General features: G+C 36.7%; 1 long non-coding RNA gene across 1 annotated transcript in view; it reads left to right on the forward strand.

Moving 5' to 3' along the window:
• The window catches only part of LOC133056709 (uncharacterized), a 418,882-nt gene that overhangs the window by 342,189 nt on the left and 59,703 nt on the right, over positions 1-16,990 (forward strand). The window lies entirely within an intron of this gene.

The raw sequence follows: 16,990 nt of genomic DNA on the forward strand, positions 1-16,990 counted from the left end.
GTCCCTGGGGTTGCAATGAGTCAGACATTACTGAGCATACACACGTACATAGTAATTCTGTTTAACCTTTGGGAAGAATTGCCAGACTATTTTGCTAAGCAGCTGCACCATTTTAAATTTCCACCAGCATTATATGTGTGTGTGTGCTCAGGCATGTCCAGCTCTTCGTGACTCCATGAACTGTAGCCAATCAGGCCCCTCTGTCCATGGATTTTCCAAGCAAGACTCCTGGAGTGGGTTGCCATTTCCTACTCCAGGGGATACCCCGACCGAAGGATCAAATCCATGTCTCTTACATTGGCAAGTGGATTCTTTACCCCTGCGCCACCATAAGGGTTTCAATTTCTCCACATCATCATCAACACTTATGTGTTTTTTACTATAATCATTCTTATAGTATGATGTGGTATCTCCCTGTGGTTTTGGTCTATATTTCTTTGGTGGCTAATATTGATCATCTTTCTTTTTTTTAACTTAAAATTTCTTTATTATTTATTACTTTTGCTGCACTGCAGAGCTTGTGAGATCTTAGCTATCAATATTTATCATATAAGGAAATGAAATAGAAATTTAAAACATATATTAATTCAATTAAATGAAACAATAATTAACCTATTATAGTTAACACATAAGTAATACTTTATGTAAAACAGCTATTTTTTTAAAAGCAAAAAGTGACATTTTTGCAAATCTGTTTATGGGTGAATATTTCATGGAGAGGTGGGTTATGATATTCACTTCTGTATTCAATCAATTATACCTTGGTTTTGGTTGTACATAAAGAAAATCTGGCCTCACACAAATACATAGATGGAAAGGAGAAGCATTTTAACAGCCTTTTCAGATAATCATGTATTTTGTTTGATATTATACTAAAGCTCAACAAGTAGTACTATACTAACAGTTATTTGAAAATGAAATCTAAAACTGTATTAATGAATTTTTTCTCCTGTGTATAGTAAAATACCTTGATCTATTCTATACTTTCTTTTTAAGGAAAAGCTTTATATTTTAATACCCTTTTCTCAAATTAAAAAACATTGAGATGTAATTGACATATTAGTTTTCAGGTGTACAGTGTGATGTTTCAATAGTTCACACTTTGAATGGCTGGATTATCAAGAATCATTTTGTAAATGCAGTCATCAATTGGAAAATATTGGTTTACTGAGTTATACAGACCTTCCAAAAGGTGAAACATTTCATCAGAGAGTATTAAAAAAAAAAGTCACATTCATCAGTACTACTGCTAATCTCATCAGAGAAACCCCTAAGTATTAGAAAGCTGTGAGTTTCATACAAGTTTTTCAAAATTCTGATTTGAGCTGTCAAGCCCAAATTTTATTATTGGCAATAGCTATCAGTAGTAGTTTTCCCTGAAATAACAATTACTATATTCATTTTTTGAGAAAACTGGCTGTAAAATACCCAAATCTACATTACCTTAGTTTATATAACACTTGATATTCAGTTAAAAAAAGTTCATGAAAAGAGTGGCCTTTTCTGTTCATAATTTAAACTATTGCTCTTCCTTAGGACAACCATCATACTATATCATACTTAACAGAAACGCTTCATGTGTACTTCCTACTAAGCCATACAGGCTAATAATAAAACAGATGTGTACTTACAAAGATTTTAAAAAATAATCTTTGCTGTTTTATTTAGGAAAATCTTAAGTCAACTAACTTTTTTCTTTTTTATTCTTGAAAGTAAATTCATGGTGATGATTATTTTAATGACAACTAGTACACTTTCCTGCTGCTCCCTTGATTTCTACTGAAATGAAAAAGTGAAGTCGCTCAGTCATGTCCGACTCTTCGCGACCCCATGGACTATAGCCTACCAGGCTCCTCTGTCCATGGGATTTTCCAGGCAAGAGTACTGGAGTGGGTTGCCATTTCCTTCTCCAGGAGATCATCCCAACCCAGGGATTGAACCCAGGTCTCCAGCATTGTAGGCAGACGCTTTACCATTTAAGCCACCAGGGAAATCTATATTCCTACTGAGTCTAGATTTCTACTGAGATGCCAGTATTTCTACCCATTTTTTTTTGCATCATCAGTGCAAAAACAGTACTGCAAAACAAAGGCAAACAATGTCATCTTATTATGAAAATAAGTTGACCTTAAGAACCCCTGAAAATTCTCAGCGAACACTGGGATGCTACAGAACATGCTTTGAGAACCTGTGGCATATTGGTTGGGAGTGTGGGATACAGAGCTTTCCTACCTGGGTATGAATTACAGCTCTGACTTTATCACTGTGATCAAATCACTTAAACTTGCTTCACCTTATTTTATTCCTCTTTAAAATGGAGATAATAATAGTGCTAATCAAAATGGTTGTGTGAAAGAACTGTTGTTGATACAGTACTAAATTTTTCTTAGCTCTTGGTACCATATTAATAAAGCACACTTGCTTATTAACTTAGTAGGAATACTGTGCATTCCGTGAATTAATTGTGTTGCTCTATTATCTTTGAAATATTTAGTAATTTAAGTTTTCCACTTCTGTGAACCAGTTTTCTCCATGAGCCAAAAAATGGCAGTTTAAATTAATCTTCTAAAGAACAATACTCCCTATGTTCTCCTCTAGGAGTTTTATAGTTTCTGGTCTTACATTTAGATCTTTAATCCATTTTGAGTTTATTTTTGTGTATGGTGTTAGAAAGTGTTCTAGTTTCATTCTTTTACAAGTGGTTGACCAGTTTTCCCAGCACCACTTGTTAAAGAGGTTGTCTTTTTTCCATTGTATATCCTTGCCTCCTTTGTCAAAGATAAGGTGTCCATAGGTTCGTGGATTTATCTCTGGGCTTTCTATTCTGTTCCATTGATCTATATTTCTGTCTTTGTGCCAGTACCATACTGTCTTGATGACTGTGGCTTTGTAGTAGAGTCTGAAGTCAGGCAGGTTGATTCCTCCAGTTCCATTCTTCTTTCTCAAGATTACTTTGGCTATTCGAGGTTTTTTGTATTTCCATACAAATTGTGAAATTATTTGTTCTAGTTCTGTGAAAAATACTGTTGGTAGCTTGATAGGGATTGCATTGAATCTATAGACTGCTTTGGGTAGAATAGCCATTTTGACAATATTAATTCTTCCAATCCATGAACACGGTATGTTTCTCCATCATAAACCAAAGCAAGATCCTCTATGACCCACCTCCCAGAATATTGGAAATAAAAGCAAAAATAAACAAATGGGACCTAATGAAACTTAAAAGCTTTTGCACTACAAAGGAAACTATAAGTAAGGTGAAAAGACAGCCCTCAGATTGGGAGAAAATAATAGCAAATGAAGAAACAGACAAAGGATTAATCTCAAAAATATACAAGCAACTCCTGCAGCTCAATTCCAGAAAAATAAATGACCCAATCAAAAAATGGGCCAAAGAACTAAACAGACACTTCTCCAAAGAAGACATACAGATGGCTAACAAACACATGAAAAGATGCTCAACATCACTCATTATTAGAGAAATGCAAATCAAAACCACTACCATTACACGCCAGTCAGGATGGCTGCTCTCCAAAAGTCTACAAGCAATAAATGCTGGAGAGGGTGTGGAGAAAAGGGAACCCTCTTACACTGTTGGTGGGAATGCAAACTAGTACAGCCGCTATGGAAAACAGTGTGGAGATTCCTTAAAAAACTGGACATAGAACTGCCATATGACCCAGCAATCCCACTTCTGGGCATACACACTGAGGAAACCAGATCTGAAAGAGACACGTGCACCCCAATGTTCATCGCAGCACTGTTTATAATAGCCAGGACATGGAAGCAACCTAGATGCCCATCAGCAGATGAATGGATAAGGAAGCTGTGGTACATATACACCATGGAATATTACTCAGCCATTAAAAAGAATTCATTTGAACCAGTCCTAATGAGATGGATGAAGCTGGAGCCCATTATACAGAGTGAAGTAAGCCAGAAAGATAAAGAACATTACAGCATACTGACACATGTATATGGAATTTAGAAAGGTGATAACGATAACCCTATATGCAGAACAGAAAAAGAGACACAGAAATACAGAACAGACTTTTGAACTTTGTGGGAGAATGTGAGGGTGGGATATTTCAAAAGAACAGCATGTATACTATCTATGGTGAAACAGATCACCAGCCCAGGAGGGATGCACGAGACAAGTGCTCCGGCCTGGTGCACTGGGAAGACCCGGAGGAATCGGGTGGAGAGGGAGGTGGGAGGGGGGATCGGGATTGGGAATACATGTAAATCCATGGCTGATTCATATCAATGTATGACAAAACCCACTGGAAAAAAATAATAATAATAAAAAAAAAAAAAAAAAAAAAGAACAATACTCCCTTGCTCTGATTTTATCTTGATCTTCAGAATATAAATCCAATTCTTTCTCTTTACACATAGCACTTATAAACATCTTTATTACATGGCTTTTCTTTACTCTTTAATTGAAATATATTTAACATATAACACTGTATAAATTTAAGGTGTCCAACATGTTACTTTGATCCATATATATATTGTAATATGATTCCCACTGGAGCAATAATTAGCACCTTTGTCACAGTTTAGTTCAGTCGCTCAGTTGTGTCTGACTCTTTGTGATCCCGTGGACTGCAGCATGCCAGGCCTCCCTGTCCATCACCAACTCCTGAAGTTTACTCAAACTCATGCCCATTGAGTCAGTGATGCCATCCAACCATCTCATCCTCTGTTGTCCCCTTCTTCTCCTGCCTTCAATCTTTCCCAGCATCAGGGTCTTTCCCAGTGAGTCAGCTCTTTGCATCAGGTGGCCATAGTATTGGAGTTTCAGCTTCAGCGTCAGCTCTTCCAGTGAACATTCAGGACTGATTTCTTTTAGGATGGACTGGTTGGATCTCCTTGCTGTTCAAGGGACTCTCAAGAGTTTTCTCCAACACCACAGTTCAAAAACATCTATTCTTTGGCACTCGGATTCTTTATGGTCCAACTCTCACATCCATATGTGACTACTGGAAAAACCATAGCTTTGACTAGACGGACCTTTGTTGGCAAAGTAATGTCTCTGCTTTTTAATAAGCTGTCTAGGTTGGTCATAACTTTTCTTCCAAGGAGCAAGCATCTTTTAATTTCATGGCTGCACTCACCATCTGCAGTGATTTTGGAGCCCCCAAAATTAAAGTCTGTCACTGTTTCTACTGTTTCCCCATCTATTTGCCATGAAGTGATGGAACCAGATGCCATGATCTTAGCTTTCTGAATGTTGAGCTTTAAGCCAACTTTTTCACTCTCCTCTTTCACTTTTATCAAGAGGCTTTTTAGTTCTTCTTTGCTTTCTGCTATAAGGGTGGTGTCATCTGCATATCTGAAGTTATTGACATTTCTCCTGGCAAACCTGATTTCAGTTTGTGCTTCATCCAATCCAGAATTTCTCATGATGTACTCTGCATATAAGTTAAATAAGCAGGGTGACAATATACACCCTCTGTTACAACACATATATGCACCTCTGTCACCACACATGATTTCTTTCTAGTGGATAGAATATCTAAAATTTATTCTTAGCAAGTTTGATGATTATGATACATGACCATATACACTATATGCATAAATAATACATCACTATATACATATATACATTATAATACATGCACTGATTTAGATCCCTAGGACTCATTTACTACTCATTTCAAGTTACTCTTAAACAACATTTGTCTTTTCCTTCTACTCCACCCTCCTACCTCCAGTAGCCACTATTTCAGTCTCTCCTTTTACAATTTTGACTTTTTAGATTGCACATACAAGTGATACCATACAGTGTTTTTTTCTGTCTGACTTATGAGACTTAGCATAATGTCTTCAAGGTCAATATATATCATTGCAAATGGCACGATGTCCTTCTTTATCATGGCTAAATAATGTTTCTGTGTGTGGGGTGTGTGTGTGTGTGTGTACATACCACATCTTTTTAATCTGTTCATCCATTGATGGTCACTTAGGTTGTTTCAATATTTTCACTAATTTGAATTATGTTGCAATAAATGGGAATGCATATATTTCTCTGTATTGCATTTCTGTTTCCTTTCTTGTACCATATGGTAGATCTATTAATTTTTTAAATATATCCATAGTTTTCTATAAAGACTGCACCAATTTACATTCCCATCAACAGCATTCAAGGGTTCTCTTTTTCCACATCCTTGCAACAATTGCTATTTCTTTTTGATGCTAGCCATTCTTACAGCTGTGAGGGGATATCTCAGTGTGGCTTTAATTTGCATTTCTCTTATGCATTTAGATGTCTTCCTTGGAGTAATGTGTCTTTAGTATCTCTACTCATTTTTAAATTGGATGCTTTTAATTTTTTTTTTTTGCCTTTGAGTTGTATGAGTTCTTGATATATATTAGATATTAACTCCTTATCCAATATATGGTTTGTAAAATATCCCTCATTCCATAGGTTGCCTTTTCATTTTGTTGTTTCTTCTGCTGTGTAGAGCTTTTAAGTTGATGTACTCCCTTTTGTTGAATTTTGCATTTGTTGTTCATGCATTTAGTGATGTATACAAAAAATCATTGATCAATGTAGAATAATTTTCTATGTTCTAGGAGTATTATGGTGTCAAGTCTTATGTTTAAGTCTTTGATCCATTTTAAGTTAAATTTTGTGAGTGATAAAAGGAATTAAATTTCATTGTTCTGCATGTCTTTACCCAAATTTCCCAGTGACATCTGTGGAAGAAACTTTTCTTTCCCCACTGGATGTTCTTGATTCTATTCTATTCCATTGGTTTATGTGTCAGTTTTTTGCCAGTGCCATACTGTTTTAGTTAATATAGTTTTGTAGTATGGTTTGAAATTAGGACATAGAATGCCTCTGTCTTTATTCTTCTTGCTCAGAATAGTTTTGGCTATTCGGGGTCTTTTCTAGTCCCATAAAAATTTTGGATTTTTTTTTTCCCTGTAAAGAAGGCCACTGAGATTTTGGTAAAGATTCTGTGAATCTATGATTGGCTTTGGGTAGTATGGATATTTTATAATGTGAATTCTTTCAATCCATGGACATACAATGTCTTTCCATTTTTCTGTGTGCCATCTTTGATTTCTTTCAACAAAGTCTTGTATATTTCATTTTTCAGATCTTTCACATCCTGGGTTAAATTTATTCCTAGGTACTTTACTGTTTTTGATAATATTGTAAACAAGATACTTTCTTTCAATTTTTCAAGCATTTCATTATTAGTGTATAGAAATACAATTAATTTCTGTATGCTAATTTTATATTCTGCAACTTTAATGAATTCACTAATCAATTCCAGTAAATTTTTGGTTGAGCCTTTGGAATTTTTTGAATACAAAATTGTATCATTTGTCAAAAAAAAAAGTCAATTTTACTTTTTCCTTTCCAGTTTAGTTGCATTTTATTTCTTTGTCTTGTCTAATTGCTCTAAGCAGGTCTTCAAGTACTATATTGAATAACAGGGGTGAGAGTGGCCATCCATGTCTTGTTCCTGATCTTAGAGAAAAAGTTTTCAATACTTCACCACTGAGTATATCTGTTGTGGGTTATTGTATATAACCTTTGTTATGTTGAGATATATCACTTCTATACCTTATCTGCTGAGGAATTTTTATCATGAAAAGATGTTTTATTTTGTTAAATACAGTTTCTGCATCTACTGAGATGATCATGCAACTGTTATCTTTTATTCTATTAATGTAATGTATTTTATGTATCAAATTGTATATGTTGAAACATACGTTCATCCCAAGGATAAATCCCATTTGGTCATAGTATGTAACACTTTTCATGTATTCTCAAATTTAGTTTGCTAATATTTTGTTGAAATTTTTATGTCTATTTTTATCAGGAACATTGGTCTATAGTTCTTGTTATTTGATTTTAGTGTTCTTCTATGCTTTTGATGAGTAATGCTGGATTATTCAGTAGAACAAGTTTGGAAATGGTCTCTCTTTTTCAATTTTTGGAAACATTTGAGAAGCACTGGCATTAATTCTTCTTTAAATGTTTGCTAGAATTCACCAGTGACACCATCTGGCTCTGGGCTTTTCTGTTTTGACAGATTTTTTTATTACTGGTTTAATATTTTTACTCATTATTTGGTCTATTCAGATTTTCTACATCTTCCTGATTTAGTCTTGTGGGTTGTGTGTTTCTAGGAATAGATAACATTTTTTCCCTAGGTTATCTAATTTTTTGGCATACAGTTGTGAATAGCACAGGCATGGATGGTATGCATTCAGTTGTGTCTGACTCTTTGCGACCCCATGGACTGTAGCCCACCAGGCTCCTCTCTCTGTCCATGGAATTTTTCAGGCAAGAATGTTTCAGCCAAAAAATGGAGTGGTTTGCCATTTCCTTCTCTAGGGGATCCTTCCAATTCAGGAAGATCCTTTTCTCTTGCATCTCCTACATTGTCAGGCAGGTTCTTTACCCCTGGCGCCACCTGGGAAGCCCTAGTACACGCACACCTCATTTTATTGCCCTTTGCTTTATTACACTGTCCAGATATTACATTTTTTACAAATTGAATGTTTGTGGTCACTCTCAGTCAAGCAAGTCTGTCAGTACCATTTTTTTTTTTTTTTTTTTGCAATAGCATTTACTTACTTCGTGTCTCTGTGTCACATTTCGATAATTCTCACAGTATTTCGAACTTTTTATCATTATATTTGTTATGGCTATCTGTAATCAGTGACCTTTTGATGTTAGTATTGTAAAAAGATTGAGACTTGCTGATGGTTCAAATGATGGGTTAACAATAAAGTATTTTTAGCAGTAAAGTATTTTTATTTAAGCTATACACATTTTTAGACGTAATGCTGTTGCTCACTTAATAAAGTACAGTATGGTGTAACATACCTTTTATATGTGTTAGAAAATAAGAGAATTGTATGATTCACTTTATTGTAATATTTGCTTTATTGGAATTTTCTGAAACTGAACCTGTAATATCTGTGAGGTATGCCTATAGTCCCCTGTGACCCTATGTTTTTCTGTAGTATCAGTTGTACTTTCCTTTTTAATTTCTATTTTTGAGTGTTCTTTTTTTCCCTTGATAGTCTAGCTAAAGTTTTCTCAATGTTGTTTATCTTTCTGAAAGACCAACTCTTTGTATCATTGATCATTTTTACTGTTTTTCTCATCTGTAGTTCATTTATTTCCATTCTGATCTTTATTATTTCCTTCCATCGGCTAACTTTTGGCTTAAATTGTTCTTCTTTTAATTCCTTGAAGTATGAAGTTAGATTGTTTAGTTGATATCTTTCTTGTTTCTTGATGTTTGTATATTTTGCCATGAAATTCACTCTTAGAAGTGCTTTTGCAATATCTCATAGATTTGGTAAGTTGTATTTCCATTTTTATTTTCATTATTTTTTAAAATTTGTATGTCTGTTAAATCTCTGTGGTCTAAAGCATAGGTCAATTCCAACATTTCCTTTTTGATTTTCTTTCCAGATGATCTATCCATTACTGGCTGTAGGGTATTGAAATCTACTATTATTGGATTGCTCTCTAATTCTTGTTTCAGATTTGCTACTATTTACTTAATATACTTAGGTGCCCATATGTTGGGTGTGTATATATTTATATCTTCTAAATGTATTGAGTCCTTTTTCTTTATATAAAGATCTTTGTCTTTAGTTACCATTTTCAGCTTCAAGTCTATGTTATCTGATATAAGAATGGCTATGTACACTTTATTTTAGTTTTTTACTTGAATAAAATTTCTTCTTCTGTCCTTTACTTTGGACTTCCCAGATGGCTCAGGGGTAAAGAATCTGCCTGCCGATGCAGAAGATGCAGGAGACCCAGGTTTGATCCCTGGTCCAGGAAGATCCCCTGGAGGAGAAAATGGCAACCCACTCCAGTACTCTTGCCTGGGAAATCCCATAGTCAGAGCAGCCTGGTGGGCTACAGTCCATGGAGTCTCAAAAAGAGTCAGACACGACTTAGCAGCTAAACAACAACAACAACATCCTTTACTTTGAAACTCTATCTGTCTTTAGAGCTGAAATATGTTTCTTGTAGGTAGCAGACACCTCTGTAACTAAGGTTTTATGACTTTTCTTGCTTCTTAAAATTCCAAGAGTCTGGCCATTAGAAATTTTTCTTTTGTATTCCAGAAGGTGGAGCTATAGCTCCCTGGCCTATTATTAGATTATCCTCTTTGTCTACTCCAGAGATCCCTCTAAGAGTTTGCTAATGGGGCCTGCGACAGAGTGCAGTGGGAGGGAGGGGGGAGATGTGGGTTTGGCACTTGAGGATTTGGGGGTACCCAGAGGCCTGGAAGGGGCATCCGTGAGTGGGATACTCCCAGAGGTTTGTGGATAGACTTTCTGCTGAAGTCCTGAAGCCAGCAGCAGGGAATGTATTCCTTTGATACCCTTTGATATTCTTATCTGTTCCTTCTCTTTCTCCTCCTTCCCTCTACCCAGTCATAGAGGTTCCTCCTCAAAAATCAAGAGCTGTTGGAGACAAACAGCTTGCTCCAGATGCAAGCCTTACCCCTGGGGTGGTTGAGCAATCACTCACAACTTTTGCTTCCCACTTCCTTGGCAGGAGAGGTCACCATTACAACAGCCAAAAGTTTAGTTCCCGTGGTGTTGCTCTGAGGTGGAAGCAGGGTGGCATGATTCCCCCTCTCTTCTATGTCCAAACTTCCTTCTATCCTGATTCAATGGAGTGTTGGAATCTCGCCTCTAGCAGGCTATGCTTTTTATTAATTATTTCTCGTCCATGAGTATCTGCCCAGTTGTACACTCTCCAAGTTTGGTTTTTTTTTTTTTTTTGTCTTCCTAATCAAATCCAGTGGAGTGTGGAGCAGGTTCCCTGAATCCCTTGGATCCACAGCCCTTACCAAATTCTTGTTTGGTTATTTTGGGATGCTCTTGTGGGCTAGAAACCTGGGTCCCTTGGCATAAAGTACAGAGGCACTTTTGTTTGGTTATGAGTATCTGATTAGTTGTTTAAAAAGGGAGAGAGAAAAAAAGATGAATGACTTACGCTACCATGGGGCTGACATCACTCCTAATAAATCCTCCAGTTTTATAATTCATAGTTTATAAAAAAAGATTTCTAGTAGATGTCACCTTCTGGAGAAGTCAAAATCACATAGCCAATGTACACTATCTTTTTAAGTAAATTTGTAAAATATGAGTTTGCTTCACTTCATGTATAATTAACAGATTTTTGAAATGAGATTTCTGTACTTCATTTGATAAAGAAAATTCTTGATTCCTGTTTTATAAATGAGGGAAGTCAAAGACTACTATGAATCATAAAGGAATATCTACTGTTTGTTGGCATATAGGATATATATATTGTCGGAAACCTTTGGCAAGTGCTCAGAATTCTGAAAAATGTTAAACTCCTGACCTAAGGTAAACAGGATGAGCAGTAGATGAGAAAACATACAGTATATATGTATTTATGGTAACCTCCTCTCTGCCATACACATACAATTAAAATTAAAAGTCAACATTTTTAGACATAAGTATATATGTGTTAATTTGTTAAAGTTATACTCTAGCCAACTGTGGCTGAATTCGCAGCAGGGCCAGTTTCTTAGGCATGTAGCCTGTGTAGCTATTAGGAAGGCCTTCCCACCTTTGGCTGAATGCTGTATTGTTATTATGTTAAATTTCTCTAGGTTTTTTTCAACAGGGGTCCTATATTTTCATTTACCACTGGACTCCAGTGGTAGGAATGCATATAATTCTATAATCAGGATAAGAATATCAAGAGACAGATAGGTGGAAGACAACATAATCTTTTATGATTTGGTCATGGAGTTTGTGCAGCATCACTTTTACAACCTTCTATTAATATTTATTGGGGCAGGGCTTCCCTGGTGGCTCAGTAGTAAAGAATCCGCCTGCCAGTGCAGGAGACACAGGTTCCATCCCTGGGTCAGGAAGATCCCCCGGAGAAGGAAAAGGCAGCCCACTCCAATATTCTTGCCTGGAGAACCCCATGGACTGAGGAATGATGAACTATAATCCAGGGGTTCACAAAAGACTCAGACATGACTAAATGACAACAAACAATTCATTGGGTGAGTCACAAAATTCCATCCATTCAAAGGAGGCGAAATAGACTATCTCTTCAAGAATGGAAATACTTCTATAGTCATTTTTTGGATTTTACCTGCCATTCATGTAGAAATTGTATGAGTAGTTAACATATGGGCATTACTTCAAATACAGCTTTTCGTCACAACTCAAAGTGATGCTTAGAAAAATGCATGTTCCTGGGAAAGAGTTAAGAGCACAAACTTCAGAATGTAACCCCTGAGTTTGAATCCTACTTCCTGTTGGGATTTTGGCAAGGTGCTTAACTTACTACCTAAGTTTTCTTATCTATATGATTAGAATAATCATAGAAATTACCTTTTCTGATTATGCATGTAAGGATTAGATGACTTGGTACATGCAAAACCCCGGGCCCTCAGTATTTTGTTATCTGATATGATTGATGGAACTTATATAGAGAGAATATAATGAGAAATAACACGTAATGCTTCCTACTCCCTCTAACCTGTCACCTCAGACTCATAATGAAGATTACAGTAGAATGAGGCAAAGACAGTGTATTCCCTTGCTAGAGCTGCAAATGGCTTCACAGAGTGCCACAGACTTGGGGAGGCCTCAACAACAGAAATTTATGTTCTCATAGTTCTGGAGGCTAGACGTCTAAGATTGAGGTGTCAGCCGGTCAGTTCTTTTCAAGAACCAAGAGGGAAGTAACTGTTCCTGGTCTCTCTGCTGGCTTTTATGTGGCCATCTTTTCCCTGTGGCTTCACATCGTCAGCACCCTGTTCATGTTTGTATTCAAACTTTCTCTTCTTTTAAGGACACCAGTCATAGTGCGTTCAGTCCATCCCAATGACATTATTTTCATTTAATTAGCTTTTTCAGGACCCTTTCTACAAATGGGATTACATTCTAAGATATGGGGGTGGGGTGATTAGGGCTTCAACATGAATTTCTACAGGGATACAATTCAGCTCACAACAGACAGTAATTTTGATGAATATCATTATAGAGAAAATATGTTTCATTGCTCAGAAGTTATCAATAATTTGCCACAAAATTTTCCTAAAAGTTAGTTTTTGAAAGTAACTGAAAATATCATGAAAGCTAAATGAGTGATTCTAAGCCTGGATAATGCCATTGGATTACTAATTTCATAAACTGTGAAAAAAACTGTACCATATCACAGCATGTAATTTTTCTCTGCATAACCACCTTCATCAATAAGGCTAGTGGAGGTGATGGATTCCAGTTGAGCTATTTCAAATCCTGAAAGATGATGCTGTGAATTTGGAAACTCAACAATGGCCACAGGACTGGAAAAGGTCAGTTTTCATTCCAATACCAAAGAAAGGCAATGCCAAAGAATTTCAAACTACCACACAATTGCACTCATCTCACTTGCTGGCAAAATAATGCTCAAAATTCTCCAAGCCAGGTTTCAACAGTACGCGAACTGTGAACTTCCAGTTGTTTAAGTTGGATTTAGAAAAGGCAGAGGAACCAGCGATCAAATTGCCAACATCCTCTGGATCATCGAAAAAGCAAGAGAGTTCCAGAAAAGCATCTACTTCTGCTTTATTGACTATGCCAAAGCCTTTGACTGTATGAATCACAACAAACTGTGGAAAATTCTTCAAGAGATGGGAACACCAGACCACCTTACCTCCCTCCTGAGAAATCTGTATGCAGGTCAAAAAGCAACAGTCAGAAATAGACATGGAACAACAGGCTGGTTCCAAATCGAGAAAGGAGTACGTCAAGGCTGCATATTGTCAGCCTGCTTATTTAACTTATACGCAGAGTACATCATGTGAAATACCAGGCTGGATGAAGTGCAAGGTGGAATCAAGATTGCCAGGAGAAATATCAATAACCTCAGATAGGCAGATGACACCACCCTTGTGGCAGACAGCGAAGAAGAACTGAAGAGCCTCTTGATGAAAGTGAAAGAGGAGAGTGAAAAAGTTGGCTTAAAACTCTACATTCAGAAAACTAAGATCATGGCATCTGGTCCCATCACTTCCTGGCAAATAGATGGGGAAACAGTGGAAATAGTGAGAGGCCTTATTTTGGGGGGCTCCAAAATCACTGCAGATGGTGAGTGCAGCCATGAAATTAAAAGACGCTTGCTCCTTGGAAGAAAGACTATGACCAACCTAGACAGCATATTAAAAAGCAAAGACATTACTTTGCCAACAAAGGTCCATCTAGTCAAAGCAATGGTTTTTCCAGTAGCCACGTATGGATGTGAGAGTTGGACAAAAAGAACACTGAGCGCCAAAGAATTGATGCTTTTAACTGTGGTGTTGGAGAAGACTTTTGAGAGTCCCTTGGACAGTATGGAGATCCAACCAGTCAATCCTAAAGGAAATCTGTCCTGAATATTCATTGGAAGAACTGATGCTGATGCTGAAGCTGAAGCTCCAATAATTTGGCCACCTGATGTGAAGAGCTGACTCACTGGGAAAGACTGAAGGCAGGAGGAGAAGGGGATGACAGAGGATGAGATGGCTGGATGGTATCACTGACTTGATGGACATGAGTTTGAACAAGCACTGGGAGGTGGTGATGGACAGGGAATCCTGGCATGCTGCAGTCCATGGGGTCACAATGAGTCAGACACCACTGAGCGACTGAACTGAACTGAACTGAAACCTTGATGGGAGACATGTCTTATTTTATCTCCATGGGTCCTTTATATAGAAAAGAAATTTAAGCCTCTGCTTTATTGAACTTAATTGAATTCCCCTTAAAGAGATGACAACTCCAGTGTTTACATATATCTCTTCTCTAACTCAGAGTGAAGTAATTTAATAAACAATACTTGTAGTGCTTAAATTTATGCACTTCCATTAGATTGAACCACAATATGCTGTTTTGCTCACTGTTGTGCATCTGTGTCTTCTCTCCAAATTGATGGAATGTTTTCTTTATCATCAGAACCCTGGATGTGCCACTTTGCCTGGTGTCACTTTGTCATCTTATGTGATACCTACCATTTAAACCAAATGTGTGGATTGCTCTAATGTTTCTTTCACAACTTGATTACTAACCATAATCACGTTCTGAAATTCTCAAAAACTTGCAAAAAGGCCAAGTAACCAAAGCCTGTATCAGAAGTCTGTGAAGCTGCAGTGAAGAACTTGTTTCCTTTCCTGAAGCTTAATATCAAAAGAGCAAAGAGTAGAGGAAGTTGGGGTCCCACGGTCCCAGGAGAGCTGTGGAACTCACATCTTGGTAGTGACATATCTTCTGTATGCAGAGACCCCAGTGTGAGACCTTAGTAGCATTTTGATTGTTACCAATGGATTGATTTTTTTGAAGTGTAATGGACTTATAACATTATATTTCAGGTATAAAATGTAATGATTGAGTACTTGTATATATTGCAAAATGATTACTACTATAAGTCTAGTTTACATCTGTCACCATACATAGTCACAAATTAATTTTCTTGTCGTGAGAACTTTTAAGATTTATACTTTTAGCCACTATCATACACATAGTCCTGTATTATTAATGATAGTTACCATGTTATACATTATACCCCTATAACATATTTATTTTATAACAAGAAATGTGTACCTTTTGACCCCCTTCACCCATTCTGCTCACCCGCCTTGCTTACCCCCTTCCCTCCCCCTGCCAGCTCAGCAACCACCAGTCTTTTCCTCAGTATCTCAGTTTTGTTTTAATTCTGTTTTTTAGATTCCGCTATATAAGTGAGATCATACAGCATTTGTCTCTCTTTGACTTATTTCTCATAGCATAATACCCTCAAGGTCCATTCGTGTTGTTGCAAATGGCAAGATTTCCTTCTTTTTATGGCTCCATCTTTTGTGGTCGCATTTTCTTCATCTTTTCATCCATCAATGAACTTCAACACTTTAGGTTTTTTCACATCTTGGCTTTGGCAAATAATGCTGCAATGGTATCTTTTCACATTAGTGGTTTCCTTTTCTTTAAATAAATACCCAAAGGTTGAATTGCTGGTATGAATGTTCCATTTTTAATTTTTTGAGGAACCTCCATAATGTTTTCCATAGTAGCTGTACCAATTTATATTCCCACTAACAGCGCACAGGAGTTTTCTTTCCTCCACATCCTTGCTGATGCTTGTTATTTCTTGTCTTTTTGATAATAGTTATTCTAACGGGTGTGAAGTAATATCTTATTGTGTTTCTGGTTTGCATTTCACCAATGATTAGTGATGTTGAGCATCTTTTCATGTACCTATTATCAATATTTATGTCTTCTTGGGAAAAATGCGTATTCAAATACTCTGCCCACTTATTAGATTGTTTTTTTCCCCCGCTGAGTTGTATGATTTCTTTATATATTTCAGATATTGATGTCTTATCAGATATATGATTTGCGAATATTTTTCCCTTTCATTTTTTTGATGGTTTCCTTTGTTGTGAAAATGTTTTAGCTTGATGTAGTTCCTTGTGTTTATTTTGCTTTTGTTACATTTGCTTTGGGTGTCAAATCTATAAATCACCCCCAAGACTGATGTCCAGGAGCTTTTGTGTTTGTTTGTTTACTTATTTGACCGCATCATGTAGCTGATGAGATCTTATTTTCCCTGACCAGGTATGGATCCCAGACTCTTGATAGTGAGAGTGCAGGGACCACTGGACCACCAGGGAATTCCCTCTAGGAGGCTTAATGTCCATGTTTTCAACGGGTGTTTTATGGTTTCATGTGTTACATTCAGATTTAATTGTTGTGTATGGTGTAAAATAGTAGTCTAGATTTGTTCTTTTGCATGTGACTATCCAGTTTTCCTGTCACCATTTTTTGATGAGATTATCCTTTCTTCATTGTGTATTCTTGGGTCCTAGAGAAGGAAATGGCAATACACTACACTATTCTTGCTGGAAAGTTCCATGGACAGAGGAGCCTGGTGGGCTATAGTCCATGGGGTTGCAAAGAGTCAGACATGACTTAGGAAATT

Source organism: Dama dama, chromosome 5, assembly GCF_033118175.1.
Source record: "Dama dama isolate Ldn47 chromosome 5, ASM3311817v1, whole genome shotgun sequence".
In the NCBI taxonomy this organism is placed as follows: Eukaryota; Metazoa; Chordata; class Mammalia; order Artiodactyla; family Cervidae; genus Dama; species Dama dama.